Consider the following 16,163-nt stretch of genomic DNA (forward strand, 5'->3'; position numbering starts at 1 on the left):
TCTCTCTCTCTCTCTCTCTCTCTCTCTCTCTCTCTCTCTCTCTCTCTCTGTCTTTCTTTCTTTCTCTCTCTGTCTTTCTTTCTTTCTTTCTTTCTATACATAAATACCCTGGAGCTCCGCAGGTGACGAATTCGCCTGGAATTTCGTCACAACCTATAGCAATTTTTTTTTCATCTTCATGATATTAGCCACACTCCAGGACACTGCCTTCTCATCAAGACTAGCGTCCTTGGCCAAAACTCGTTGCCAAGCTTTATCAGCAAGGACACTATCTGCCGCGTGTCTAGCCGTCAAGTTCTCCCGATTCTTTGAATAAGCTATATCGTGCTCCTTACACGCGACATTCAGTGGATTTATGCCCGGATCACCACGTGCCAATCGCTTAGCCAGCTTTGTTCCAGGTCCATAGTACTGATAACCAGGTACGGGCAACTCAATCGGCAATTTATTGATGAGTTTATTAACGAGACCTTTACCCTTTGGTGTTTTTGCACGTTTGATCACCACCATGACCTCTCAGATACTGAATAAAAATCCATAAAAACTCTGTATTTATAGACTGTCTCGGCAGTCGTCAAGATGGAATTCAAGGAGCAAAGTTCAAAGCTACCAGTCATCAATTTCGATAAAATTACTAATAAAAAGATAGATAAGCAGAAAAATCGTCATGGTCCGCTTCTGCCTAATATTGTACGCGCAATCATATGTGGACCCTCCAACTGTGGTAAAACGAATGCTCTGTTTGCACTCATTGCTCACCCCAATGGCTTGAAATTTGAGAATATTTCCGTGTACTCAAAATCTCTGAATCAACCAAAATATCAATTCTTGAGAGAGCTATTGGAATCAGTGGAAGTTATTGGCTATTTTCCCTTCAATGATCATGATAAAGTGGTGAAACCTGAGGAGACTAAACCCAACTGTATAATGATATTCGATGATGTTGCTTGTGAAAAACAAGATAATATGCGCGCATTTTTCTGCATGGGTCGACATCGGCATGTAGATTGTTTCTATCTCTGTCAAACTTATGCTCGTATTCCAAAGCATGCGTGAATAGTGCGTGATAATAAAAATTTACAATTAGTGCGTGATAATACAAATTTGATCATACTCTTCCGTTAGGATGAGATGAATTTGAAGCACATCTACCATGATCATGTCAATACTGATATGTTGTACGCACAGTTCAGAGAAGTTCTGAATTTTCAGCATGTTGGAGCACTGATAAATATGCATTTATCACCATTAATAAAGATTGTGAATTGCATGAGGGGCAGTACAGGAAAGGATTCGATTGCTATGTGCACATAAATAGCGATTGATCATTGCAGTTTGAGACAGTGTTGAATTGAACGCATACCCTTCAACATGCAGCGCAAGAACATGCAACAAGAGTCAGCCATGTTGCATCACATTGCTGAAGCAAGCAAAGCAATTCGTCATAAATATAAAGCTATAAAACTGTGTGAAGATATTACTGAGCGTGCTATGAATGAAGCCTTGAAACCAGTAATAACTCCTCTCGAAAAATTGGTTGATCATGCGGAAGTGCAACAGCAGAATAACTATAAAAGATTCATGAGAAATAAGAAAAAAAAAGATGACAGCTGAAGAAGAAAGTAGAGCAGATGATCAGCATGAAATTTCACCACTTTCATTAAGTCAACAGCAAGGTCCATCAGTTATCGATGGTAATTTTTCTTCAAAAAAAGAATTCACCATAACATCTGATGACGAATTAGCTGATGAATCATCACCCTTGAATAAATCTGACACTGGAAATCTGCTTCAATTTTATCTCAACAAGTTTGGAACGGAAAGAGAACTAGAACTAGATAAACAAGTTGGTGTTCGTAAAAGCGGTGAGAAATGAAAAATTGGAAATGCAATTGTTACTTTTAATGGTGATACAATGATTATTGATGAGAAGCAATATGAATTGACTTCAGTTCTAGTAACATTGATATTCAATAAAAATCCAAAGACAATGTATGTAACGACAACAGATAGAAAGCATTATTGTGAAATTTTACGTGGTACACATGCCCATCGAATGTACTATGATCCATCTAAGCCTATAAGAGATAAAAATCCCACTGAAAAATTCAAAAATATAATTTCACCACTAGTAACATCACCATCAAAAACTGGTACAGCTCTGATGCCAAATTTGATGATTGCTCCAAAGACAACATCCAGGAAAATGGAATATATTTATTGGGATAATCCGAATGAATTGGTAGTATGACGTATTTTGCACCTCTGCGGAACGATACGAAAATACGCAGCCCTCGGCGACCAAATCTTATAACCAAAAGTTCAGCGCCAGTACGTTTTCTCTCAAAACGCACAAAAACCGAAATCCGTAATCCACAAGATAAACCAACGAAGGAACAGCGGCCGACAGCTCAGTATATCATCCGCGAAGGCGGCTGGGTTCCAAAATGCTGTTCCGAAAGATTATTTTGAAATGACTGGGTTCCAATTTACTGAAAGAAGTCAGAGATGCAGGGTAATAGATAAATTTAATAAGATAATTTTTTAAAAATCGGAAATCTGATTACAAATGAAATAGAATGGATAAAACCCCGTCTTATTCTCGATATTCGAGGCACTTAATCTTCGGAAAGAAAACACAAAGACGAATTACAAAATAGTAAATAAACGATTAGAAGACTCGATACAACACCAAAAGATGAAACACTAGTCAATTAAAAAACAGTCAAAATCCGTCAATTAATCCGTAGTTCATGAAAAAGGTGAGCCCTAAATAACCACCGTGCAGGAATCTACCATTACACCTAGATATCAGTGCAACCACCCAAAGTGGCGAGAATAAGAATCTGACACTACAAGCTATTAAGAGGGGAATTGCCTCGAGGTAACGAAAACAACACAGTCGGCAACTGACGAAAGGTCACCCGGCACAAGACAACAGCTCGAGCGCCGAAAAACGCTACAATCCCTCTGACAATAACTACGATAATTCAACGGTCTCTGAACGATTACGCCGAAAATTAAATGTGATGAAATTAGGCTTCCAGAGGCCGAGAAAAATAATAGAATATCTCGAGAGGTAATAACACTGACCTCGGGAATTACAATTCGCTTTAATACCCGAAAATCTATATCTAACGGCGAAAACGACGAAACGAGAGACTAATATAGCTAGGCCGGTTCTGGATAGTAGTTCGCCAAATCGCAATAATACGATAAAACCCTGTGGATACATGGATAAAATTGGATATTGCCGCCACAATCGCGGAAATTTCGAGATGAATGATGTCATCGATGAGTCATCGACTTGCACGGTGGGAGAATTTCCCATAAATTCTAAACATATGCAAATATTTATCAACTTTTGACAACATTTGCAAACATTTGACAATATTTGCATTCATTTTGCAAACATTTGGCAACAATTACAAACATTCTGCAAACATTTGACAATATTTACAAACATTTTGCAAACATTTGGCAACAATTACAAACATTCTGCAAACATTTGACAATATTTACAAACATTTTGCAAACATTTGGCAACAATTACAAACATTCTGCAAACATTTGACAATATTTACAAACATTTTGCAAACATTTGGCAACAATTACAAACATTCTGCAAACATTTGACAATATTTACAAACATTTTGCAAACATTTGGCAACAATTACAAACATTCTGCAAACATTTGACAATATTTACAAACATTTTGCAAACATTTGGCAACAATTACAAACATTCTGCAAACATTTGACAATATTTACAAACATTTTGCAAACATTTGACAACATTTGCAAATATGTGCAAACATGCGCAAATATGTGCAAATATGTGAAAACAATGGTCGAATATTTTCAAGATGAATGACATCGTTGAGTCACTCAGACTAAAAACTCATCGATGTGCGAGGTGGGGGTTTCCTGTAAGCCCTGTTGAGACTTGTCCAGAATCATGATAATGATGATAATATTACTATACTATATCATACTGTATCATTATACAAGTGGCTTGATATACCCCCAAGCAACAGTGTCTGTTGTATTCAGGAACGTTTGAGATGGATGATTCATTGATCTGCATGGTGGGGCTAAGTCCTGTTGAGGCTTGATGAGGATAATAATAATGTGAGATGAATGACATCATCGCTCCGGTCGATGACTCATAGATTCATGTGGTGGAGGTGTCTCGTAATTCTTGTCGAGCCTTCTATGGAATCCGATTCCATGATGCCTCACAGATTCTTACGAAAGAATGATGTTATTGGTATTTTAGTTGTTCTGGAATATTCGAGAATATTAGAGGTTTTTATAAAAGACCACAATCGTTGGATTTTCTCTACGGATGACATTATCGCTCGGGCCGATAACTTATCGATTCACATGGTTGGGGGTACACCATAAATCCTATCGTAGCTTCAACATGCCGGATATCAAGATCATCATCATTGATAAATAATTTTTTTTTGTGAAAGAATATTAAATTCAATATTATTAGAAAAAAAAATAGAAGGAATATATTTAATACTCAATTTAAAATAATTGTATGATAAAAAGCATGCATAAAATAATAAAACCGCTTATTTAAATGTTGAAAAAGTTTATTCATCCATTTAAATGTGTACATTATTATCATTACTATGATTATAAGGAACAATCTGTGAAACTATATCATTACACAAGTGGCTTGATATACCCCCAAGGAAGAGTGTCTGTTGTATTATGTGAAATCATTCGTTTATGGTCTTCCCAACTCAAAACCAACTTCTGCTGGCAGATTGTGTGTACCTCATATTTTTTGCTCTGGATCAAATATTGAGTTTGACAATATGCTCATTATCAAAGCGATAGTTCTTATAATGATTATAAACGTGATGTTCCAGAGAACCATCCAACATCTTAAATGCGTATGTCTTCGCCCGGAGACCGACAAATTCAACCATAATTCGACCATTGTTTTCATTTTTTTATAAGACCCAATACTTTCTTGTTCACTAGCGGCATTCCATACTCATTATCCTATCGATAGTCAGATGTATCGAACATGTGTATGTCTTGTTTGATGCACTCCTAGATATTAAGTACTTGAAACGAATATAATAAACTATCTGTATCAGTATACATCAATTTTGCTGTGTCTCCAAATTTAGATTTCACATAGTTATAGGGGAAGTCGTACACAATCGTTTTCGATAAATCGAGGATTGTGAAGCCAATAGAGATAGGTTTCTTGAAATAATCGGGTGTTCGATTCATTTTGATTATAACTATATCCTCATCAAACACCATAGAGCTATGAAAGTTTGGTTTTGCTATCAAGGCTTTTGCACCATATCGACCACCCCAATGTGTGACAAGCTTGATGTCTTTCTGCTTCCTAACATTTTCCATCGTTTTCCCGAATGCAGCATTATTCATCAATTTATAGAAGTTTTTTTTCGAATTCATTCTTTGATTGCTGTCTCCTATTAATATTCAGATCAATGTAAGATTTCAAGCAGGGCTTCTGATTGAATTTCAAGACATGATGAATATGTTTTAGTTTCATTCCAAGAACGGTGTATTGTTTTAAGTTTCGATAATGTAGCACATACTTTTCTTTCGGATAAAGTGTAGTTGCTAATTTTGCATGTTTGCTCTCGGGAGGGATGAAATGTTCACGGCAGAGTGGAAAATCTTTACGTGATTGATGCAATTCTGTAGGATACTCCAAATCAACTTCGAGGATATACCCCACTGGAGAATCATCTGGAACATTTAGAATGTCTACAGAATTACTATCAGCCCATACAAATAAATCATATGGCAAACCAACGCTCATCGCAGCCCCATATAAATTATTTACATCATAATATATAAAATAAGATGTTTCAGAATCTTTATCGTACAATTCTCCTATTAATGGATTATTCGCCTGAGCATATCTGTTTGCACATTGTGATACTCCACCTCTGATACCTTTCTCGATGCATAATATCATTTCAGGGTCAGTGAAAAGCTCTAAATTTACCCCTGTATATTTCAGCATTGCATCAAAAGCTAATCCAGGTACTGTATAGTAATGCAACGCGTCCAATTCATAGATGGAAAAGCAGCTATGACGAAAATTCCGAAATGTATCGGCTCAAAATAAGACATCAGTCTGCAGATAAAGATCTGAGTATTCTCCCAACGTCTCGATGTTGAATTCATTCCATACATTCATAGCATGCTAATAATTTTCATCCGATACATGCTCACCCGTCAATTTAGAATAAAATTGTCCTTTTTCAGGTAATACAGTTTCATCCAATTTACTCCAGTTATCAATGTATTCGTAGGGGAATACTCCCTTTCGACACAACAAACCAAATTTCGTCGTATCAGGGTGATATTTTCTTGTGCTTTCTTTACGATCATTATCAAGGTAATTGGCTAATTTTTCGAGACTGCTACCCATGAAACGGAGTGAATCGATGAATCTCAAATTCACAAATATTCCCAGCACCCATTTAGTAAATGAGATGTAACGTTCTTTATTCACCGGAAGAATTTTGATATCGCCTTCAAATGATGTTGCAAAACTACGAGTGCAGCTAGCGGAGAAATCTCAAGAAGAGAAATGTTAGAGCTCTAATCTTTCTATTAAATCATCATCATCCTCATAAAGGAGATGGATTTGTTTACAATCAACAATATCTCCAGAAATAGTTACTTACCGACTAAGATGGTGGAACTGGAAACAGATACACAGTACCTTATTTCTGAAGTGAGAACTCTCAGAACAAGGTTTGGATTAAGTGTGGTAGTCAGTATCGATGCAACATTCACCGTATTTGTGCCAGAAAGGGTGACGAAATTTCTCCTGAGTGATAAAACACGCTTTGAGAACCATCAAAATGCAGTCTTTGAGAAGCAGCTTAAAATCAAGTATGTTGGGGAAAAAAAAACGAGATTTGAATTCATCGGGATCTGAAGAGAAATCTATGAGATGCATAAAGATCGTTCATTATTAGATTTATAAGTTCATAATCACTTCCCTGAAAAAAGATCATTCCTTTATATAATTGTATATATAACTGTTTATTGTGTTCCCCGAAGGGTTAACAAGAGGTATAGAGTCACAATTTCTTATATCTACCTAACTGTATTTCAACTTAACCTAACTTTTGCTTCTCAATCCACGCTGCCCCCTCCCTGCCCAAATCTCATTGACTCTAACCCACCCGAGCTCTTGCACGAGTCGAGGCAAGAAGAACCAAAATAAGTGGAAACTAAAATTAACCACCAGACACAAGACCCAAAACGAAATCTCTCTGCCTGTCCTCTTCCTTATCCTGTTACCGTCCCGCCTGCTGCTCTCGTTCTCCCCGGATTCCTCTCTCTCTGCGCCGGTCCCCTCACCTCGATGGGGCTACTCAGTCCACCCCATCACTGTAAGCGTTCCGGCGACTTCCTCAGCTCCCGCCTCCGCTCTTCTCTTCTCTTCTATCCTCCCCATCATTCTATCCCTCCTTGTTCTTCTTCCTCTCTTTCTCCTCCTCATTCATGTCGGCCCAGTCCTTTTTGCTCTTCTCTGTCCCATCCTCATCCTCCCCGTCCTCCTCCACCCCTTTCTCCTCCTTCCTGTCCCCCTTTTCACTTCTCTGCCTCCCCCATTTTTCCCCCTCACATTTCCACCAAACTCCGTCTATGCCGAGTCTGTCTTTCTCTTCTATCACTAGTCGTCCACGCCTTCTCTCTTCCCTTGCTCTTTCCTTCACCATCCACCTCGTCTTTCTTTCCTCGTACGTCAGATCCTCATCCACCCAGATCCCAAACACTTCCTCAATTTCCTCCCGACCCTGTATCAGCTGCTGCCATTCCTTTTTCTCCGCCATCTCTACCAACAGTAAGACTTCTCCTTGCCCCGTTTTCCTCTCCTCCATCCTCACAATATCCACCTCCTTGTTTAGGCACCTTTCAATGATTCTTCTCACCTGCTTCCTGGAGTTCCAGCCTTCCTCCTTTAACCCCCTCACCACAATTCTTCTCTGCCTCCCTTCTTCCCATTCCTTCTTACGTTTCACTCTCTCCGCCGTCATTGCTGCGTCTCCCACCTTCTCCTGTGTCTTTGCCATCTTACTCTCTTTTTCACCTGCCATCTTCGCTCCCGCCTGACTTCCCCAACCAGATCCGCCTTCGCCCCGAGTGTCCCTCTTCATCACCAGCACTTCCTTCAACAACCCACTAGTCACCTTCAACTCGTTCAGCATACCTTCTTTCACTCTTTATCGTCCGCCACCCACTTATTCCATTCTTCCTCCGACATTCTTCACTCTAACCTCTCTTTCTGACCCGGCCACGTGTATCACAATTCGCAATTACTTTCTCACTGCTTGCTGTTCCCTTAACTCTCTCTTCCCCTCGATCCTCTGCTCCACCATAGCTTCCAGCCTAGCCTAACCTCTCCACCTTCACTAACCCTGATTCCAGATCCACCTGTTCCTGCCTTTCTGCCACTTTCTTTCCTTGTTCCCTATTCCAATTCCACCCGTTCCTGCTCTGTAAACGCTCCCCTGCCGGCTCGTTGCCTCATTCTCGCCTGCCGACTTAACCTCTCATCACTTTTCTTTCCTCTTAATTACCCGGATTGACCACTTTACCCCTTCCTTAAGCCCTCATTCCTTCCCAAACCCCTTCCTTCTTCGCCCGCTTCCTGCTTTTCCTTTTCCAAACTCTTAAAAGTACTCTTTCCCACCACTTTTCCGGAGCCCACAAAAACCACTACCTCTCCGTTCCTTATCCACTCCGTTCCTCTTATATAATTGTATTGATAATAAATCTACAAAAATTATTCGGTGTTGGTAGACTATACGGACCCTTTCTCAATATAAATTTTGTATTTGGGAATTTTTGGGACCCGATGCCAGCCACGTCCGCGCCGTGGGTCCTGGGTAACCCCAAGAGCTGGTAAGGCTCGTAATTTAATGCTTTACCATGCTCGTGAATTTAGAAAGTGACTATCTTTAAATTAATTTATTAAAATAAATTTGCCTTTTGAAGGAAGGTGGCGAAATGGGAGGTCCCGTACACCTACCCGGCAACTTATATAATTATATAAAGTGATCCGAAGAGTCCTAAATTCACCTCTGGCAATCCACTCTCCATGTGACAATTTCTAGCAGGGTATCTGGCAGGGGTACGTATTATTACCCCTGCCAGAAATGGTAATGGTAATGGTTGGCCTCCATTATTCTGAAAAGAATGGAGTTTCCTAATTTTTCCCCATTTTTGGAAACTTGTCTTAAATCTTTTTTTATCCATGTAAGATTTGTAAATTAATAAAAAACAAGAAATCTTCACATGTGTGGAGACGAAAGAAATAAAAACCAATAGAACAAGAGATTTGAACGCTAGCAAACTCGCTGTTGACACTAGAAAACATTTAAAAATATTTGCATACATTTGTCAACATTTGCAAACATGTGCAAACATTAGTCAATATTTGTCAACATTTATCAACAATTGCCAATATTTTGTAAACATTTGTCAACATTTCTTAACATTTGCAAAAAAAATCAACATTGGTCAATATTTGAAAACATTGATCAACCTTTATGAATAATTTTCAACATTTTGCAAATATGTATTGACATTTGGAAACATTTGTCAACATTTGCAAACATAATTTTAATCATTTCAGCTATCTTTTTAATAAAACAATTGAAAAGATAGTCTTCCGACGCTGATAATTTCTCCAGACATCACACACGAAACGGAATGTGTCATTGAATCTTAAATTTACACAAGTCTCTGCTACCCATTTAATGAAAGTGATATAATATTTTTTATTAACTGGAAGAATTTGGATAGTACCTTCAAATGATGTTGCAAAACTACGAATGATAAAATGAGCATCATAACCGGAGAAATCCTGGAATATAATAGGAATTTCAATATGCAAGATTACAACTCCTATGCGCAGCCCCGTGATATTTTCCTGTTAAATGACAACGATCACGAACTTTATCACTTTCATTCAAAGGATTTTTACGCATGTAACATGTCACTGCTGGTCCAAAATCCTCAATTTGCTGAGTTGATGAGTTTTCCTTTTTCAGATTGGTCTTCAAGTATTTATCTACTGTGTATGATAGCAGCTTCATCTCCGTTGAAAAACCACTCAATGCAATGAGGACCTTGATGGGTTTTGACTTGTGATAATGAATCATCAAAAGCACATTTTACATAGAATGCAATACTCTGAGGGGTATGATGATCATTCTCGTTTGACTCTATTAAACATTCTAAATCTGCATAAATGGCAAATGGGACGGTTTCTGCATGTTTGAAATTCTTAAAGTTCAATATTTTATCTTTCTCTTCAGGCAAGACCATTCATACTTTACTCAAATTTTCCTATGAGAGCTCTATGGGAATGAGTTAGCTTTTCTTCTTCTGTTATTATTAGTGCATATTTTTCATTAATTTCTCTGAAAGTTGACTTTCTGATGGTTTCTTCAAATGTAACATTTCAAATTCATTCAACTAGGTATTGATACAATTTTTCTATTACCATTTAATCGAAGTGTCGAGCGAGAGAGAGAGAGAACCATAAAAAACACAATCGGTTATAGAGAAGAAAGGAATAATAAGAACAATGATGATAAAATTCCATTAAGTTGAAATTCTGACAAAATGAGTTGAAAATGAATCTTATTTAATTTAATAATAGAATGATAAACAATCAACTATACATGATAGAAGCAAATAATTTACAAAATAACCATTCGCAAGCGTATTGCTAAGGGCAATTTGCCACTTGTTTCACAGATATTATTAATTTTTTCGAAATAATCAATATTGTTTTCGTCTTCTTCGTGTATTCGACAGATATTATCATAAGGAATATTTTGACACCAAAAAACCTCTGTATGTCTTACAATCGATGTTTTTAAAAAAGTTTTTGACATGTTTTGAAATGTTTGCATATGTTTGAAAATGTTTTTAAACGTTCTTCAGCTGCATGCAAATGGTTTTTCATATTCATCAATGTTTTCAAATGTCTTTCGAATGTTTTGATTTAAAATGGTTCTTAGATGTATGCAAATAGTTTTTAATGTTTTTAAATATTGGTTCCGAATGAAAACAGTGTAATCATTCAGATTTAAGTTTTTGATTTTTCTTGTTATATTGAACCATTATGATTTAAAAAGTCCAAAAGGGTAATTTTTAAACCATATCCGTACGTATGTATGTATGTGCGTACGTATGTAAAAAAATTTTGCTTCGATTCTTTGCTAATGAAACGATTGCATTGAATACTTTTTTCCCTCCAATGTAGGTATTGTTGAGCCCTATCAATTACCGTTAATTAAAATTCAATTCATTTATTACTTTTTAAAATTTCTGAATTTTTTCAAATTTTTTTTACGATAACTAAAAAAAATTTTTTCAATTAATTGAATGATCGTTTAAAAAAATTGTTTGGATACGCTTTTGACCGAGTTCGAAGATGAAGGCGATATCAATAAACGTTATATGTTTGCAACTATGCAAAAATTCTGTATTTTCTGAAAATAAGGTTTCTGCGGATACCAGTAGTAAGTGACCGAGATTGGCGAATTTTTGTTCCAGGAATTCCCCCTCCCCCCTTTTTTCCAGGAAGTGCACGTACACGTCCCCTTTCCCCCCTCAGCAGCATGCCTTTTGAAGAGGACGTCGGCGCGCTGGTGGGTCCCTTGGAGTGCAGGGTCTGATGCCCAAGGGTCACAGGAAGTGGGTGGTGGGTGGAAAATGGCCGCCAGACGGAAAATGAGTGGCGGGTGGAAAGTGGGTGGCGGGCGGAAATGGGGCGGTGGGTGGAAATAGTTGTCAGGTGGAAAGTGGGTGGTGGTAATAAGAAATAACTACATAACGCACAATTTATAGGATTAGATAAATTATTTATTCAGAAATTATTCTTATTGTCTAGGATACATAATTTTCTTAATTGTAAAGGATGATGATGATGCTGATGATGATGATGATTATTATTATTATTATCATTATTATTATTATTATTATTATTATTATTATTATTATTATTGATCAATTAATGAAGGTACATAATTTTAGTGGAACGCTGATTACAATGTAAAATACCTTTGCCAGATAAGCTCTAAAAAGCTTTACTTAAATTTTTACGATTAAAATTTCGGTTTTGAGTAATTTTTTTAAACATTTTCATAATAATGCGATCGTTACATTTTGTGTCTGAAGAAAATAGTTTATGAAAGGATTGTAAAGACCGATCATTGAACAACCAGTGAAGCACAGTAATGCAGTACTGGCCACAAACATCAGACGATATATCTTGGAGTCTTTTCTGGCTCCATTCATATACGTGGCAATTTCGCTCAAGACGCTGAGCGATTCTTGTGTCGAAAGGCGGCATTCCGAAGCTATCGAAATAGATTCCTCGTCCATTTGAACCGAGGTAAACGGAAACCCAGTGGCTTCCTGCTTGGTTGTGGTTATCGGTATTGATGATGGCACAGGGCCGGGACCATGTCCGGGGGACACGGTCAGCAGGGTAGACGCCTCCAATTGATGCATCGGTATGCGGTAGTACCTTTAGGAGCTCAAGTGTATTCATAAGACGATGGTACGCAGGACAATTGTCGTGGCCTTGTGACTCGGGTAGAGAAGGTTTATGGTGTGACACCTGCTCAGTTGTTTGGACGCAACTAACGTAATTGTGTGGTGAACCTCTATTAAATAGTTTAGTATTCTTTTTCAGCCACTGTAGTCGACAATAACTTGTCTTGTTGAGTCAATTTCCAACAAATTATCGTATTCAGCATATAACAGACAATTTACATTTTGCTCTGTTGCTTTGTTGAATCGTACTTCAATACGAACCCTCCCACTCTTTACGAGATTCCAATGACCGGCAGAACTTGCAGATAAATCGGGAGTCAGGTCAAAGGCGAATAAACAAAAGCCGTCGGAATATGCTAGACGAGAAATGTTATTTCCATGGTCACTAAAATGCGTTCCAGTCCCCGCAAATAAAGTATTAAAAGCTTCCACATCTAGACACCCGTCAGAGGTAAAACTCGGTTGTAGGGGTTTCGTAGGTACTTGGCGTCCATCGACATTCAGGCATAAAAAGTTGATTCCAAAATTCTGGAAGTTGAAGGGATTCTTCTTCCTCGCTCCATTGAAACTGGCATTGTCCACAAATCCAAGTATAATTCTTTTAGGCAGTTGCCCTAAAATTGCGTTATCTATCATCTCTCCCATAATTCCATTATGCAGAACAAAAGATTTAACCTCAACATGGGTCAAGGGATATTTTGCAGTTGTCTTTGCAACCGTTTTAGCGTGAGCTATCAATATTTTAGGGCTGAGTTTCACGCGTCGAACAATTAATGAGGCCTCCACAATATTTACTTTATAATTAAGTGTAGTATCGTCCATGAGACAATATTCATCCTTTGCGCGGATAAGACGAACACGTAGCTCTACACCGTTCATCAAAAATTCATCTTGATTGAAAACGTCACAATACAAATGTCCCAGCAAATCAAACGGTCTTCCACCTTTCCTAAATACTTGTCGAGAGATTAGGTCATTATTTTTTTTCACATCAGCGCCCACAACTACAGCGGTATCCATAGCACCAGAGGTATCAGTTGACCATAGTGCCATTCCAAGATGCGAGGACTTGGCATCTTCTCCATAGTTTAGCAACGTTTCAATACATGCTCTATAGGCGTAGAAGTTATTTGACTTTTTGATTGAAATATACATCCACTTGGTTGAACATTGAATGCAAAAAATTATTCACAGGACCGACGGAATCCTCAACAGCAGCAGTGCCATCGAGTCTCAAAATTTTCGCTCGAATTTTTATCATAGTGTGTGCCAAATCGATGTATTCTTCTCCATGACCTGGCACGATGAATTCGATTGGGGCGTCGTCCGATAGAGTAGACACAGAATTATAATAAACAAATTGAGAATTTTCAATACTTGTCTGCGTCGGGGGTATACTAAACAGATAGAGCTCCGATTTCACGCACTCGGAAGAGTGCGAATGTAGAAACGACATGATGATTAGTTGAAGATATCGTATAAATCGCGAGTCTCCCTCTTGGATTAATTTTTTTTCACTTTTTTTCCTTTTTTCTTATTTTTTGCAATATTTCTCTTCTTTTTATTCTTCCTCGTTTTGTATGTCATGGCAGACCCGCGTCCAGTGAGCTTATGAGATGCGAGGCATTTACGCTTTCTTTTATATGCTGATCCATGCATCATGGACCCAATTTTTTCCTGTGCCTTCCTTTTCAATTTTAATCCCGACTCCGCTAGCCGATCCTCCAGCGCCACCTTTAAGGGTTTTCCGTTTGTCACTACATCGCCTACAACGTTAATTCCCGCGTTGAGAGCTTCTTTACTGACTGCTCGAGCTGTACTGCCGAGGAAGGGCAGAATTCGACGAAAGAGGCCCCCGAGGAAAGCCCCAATTCCATGGCCCCGTTGATATGGGCTTCCAACATAGACCCGTCCGAAATTATTGTATCTCTCCACTGACCCTCCACCAGCCTGGTTCGCGTAATATGCAATGTAAGGACTCATTTTGCTCGTTAATCAATTCTCTTGAAATGAAGTGTCACGTTCAAGGGTCCGTACTCGAATGGTATCATTTCACCACGATTGCACCTTACATCTATTTCAGTTGTGCGAAATGAGTATGTCATCAACGGAATATAATGAGGATTTGAAAAAGTAGCACAGTGTGTGGCTCCATAGTTATAACCAGAAGCATTGAATGGCACCACTCGTAAAAGAGATGACTGCACATCACCTGTTACATAGGGTACACAAAGGTCACTATAGATGAACAAGCTTTCAGGTAAACCCCTGGCCAGACTAGCAGGTAGATATCTCTCACAATAAGGCTTTGCGTACGTGAAACTGTGCACGCGCCTCTCAAACCCCAACATATCAGCCAATTTATCCGAAAAGTCTAATGCGTGTACCGTGCTACCGCATGTTTTGGAGGTGCAATGTTTTCAAATTTTTACAAAGCCTTGTTGGCTAAAATACTCAAATTTTATATGATCCTTCAAGGATGCAAAGTTATTCATGGAACCCACGAAATCGGTCAGGTCCTTGAAAACCGCAGTAGGTAGAAAAAATGTTTGTGGTAGATTTGCCTTGCCCTTATCGTCTTTTCCGCTACTAACAAAGTTGATAGAGGCATCTTTCCTATAACGTATATGTAAAAAATTACAAGGAAACTGTATTTCACTCAGGCCCACAACCCATTCTCCTTCCAACTCAACTTGTTTCGGGAGTAATGTTGTATATTTTGATGCTGTATTATCAGGATGATAGTCCATGCTGCTGTTGCTTGGGAGTACCATATAAAATTCGTTCCTCTTCATTTTTTTCCAATGACGTGCAGCTCTGACGCAGGTATCCACGAATCAAATTTATCAGGATATCCCTCCCAATGAACAAGAATTTGTTTATTTTTCTTTTTTCCTTTAGAGCANACTCAGGCCCACAACCCATTCTCCTTCCAATTCAACTTGTTTCGGGAGCAGTGTTGTATATTTTGATGCTGTATTATCGAGATGATAGTCCATGCTGCTGTTACTTGGGAGTACCATATAAAATTCGTTCCTCTTTATTTTTTTCCAGTGACGTGCAGCGATGACGCAGGTATCCACGAATCAAATTTATCAGGATATCCCTCCCAATGAACAAGAATTTGTTTATTTTTTCCTTTTCCTTTAGAGCGTATGACACGTTCAACTACGAATTCATCCTTGTCCGTTTGTTTATTGACAAGCACCAACTCTGGCTCGTAAAAAAATCCTTCAATTTGTTCATCAGCTAAATCTTTCAGCTCGTATATTGGTAATGATTGTTTGAGGACTGCTTTCGTTATTTGGAATATTTCTTTACTCCAATTAGTCTCATATCCTTTCTCAAAGATGCCTTTCGCTTGACTGATGCGCACATAGTCCCCAACTTTGTATTTAAAGGTTTCTTTACGAGATTTCTCTGACTTGTACCGATTTTGTATATTACGCCATGCATATGGAGCATTATCGATATCAACAGCCGCAGGTGCCATTTTTATTGATGAATGTCTCGAGTTGTTATAAGAGTCGACAATTTGTTCCAACACATCCATATATT

At 38.3% G+C, this 16,163-nt stretch overlaps 1 protein-coding gene across 2 annotated transcripts in view; it reads left to right on the forward strand.

The window, feature by feature from the left end:
- Positions 1 to 16,163, forward strand: part of LOC107042760 (cytoplasmic phosphatidylinositol transfer protein 1) — a 230,530-nt gene that overhangs the window by 60,158 nt on the left and 154,209 nt on the right. The window lies entirely within an intron of this gene.

Source organism: Diachasma alloeum, unplaced genomic scaffold (genome assembly GCF_001412515.2).
Source record: "Diachasma alloeum isolate Michigan unplaced genomic scaffold, Dall2.0 Dall_scaffold_00517, whole genome shotgun sequence".
Lineage (NCBI taxonomy): Eukaryota > Metazoa > Arthropoda > Insecta > Hymenoptera > Braconidae > Diachasma > Diachasma alloeum.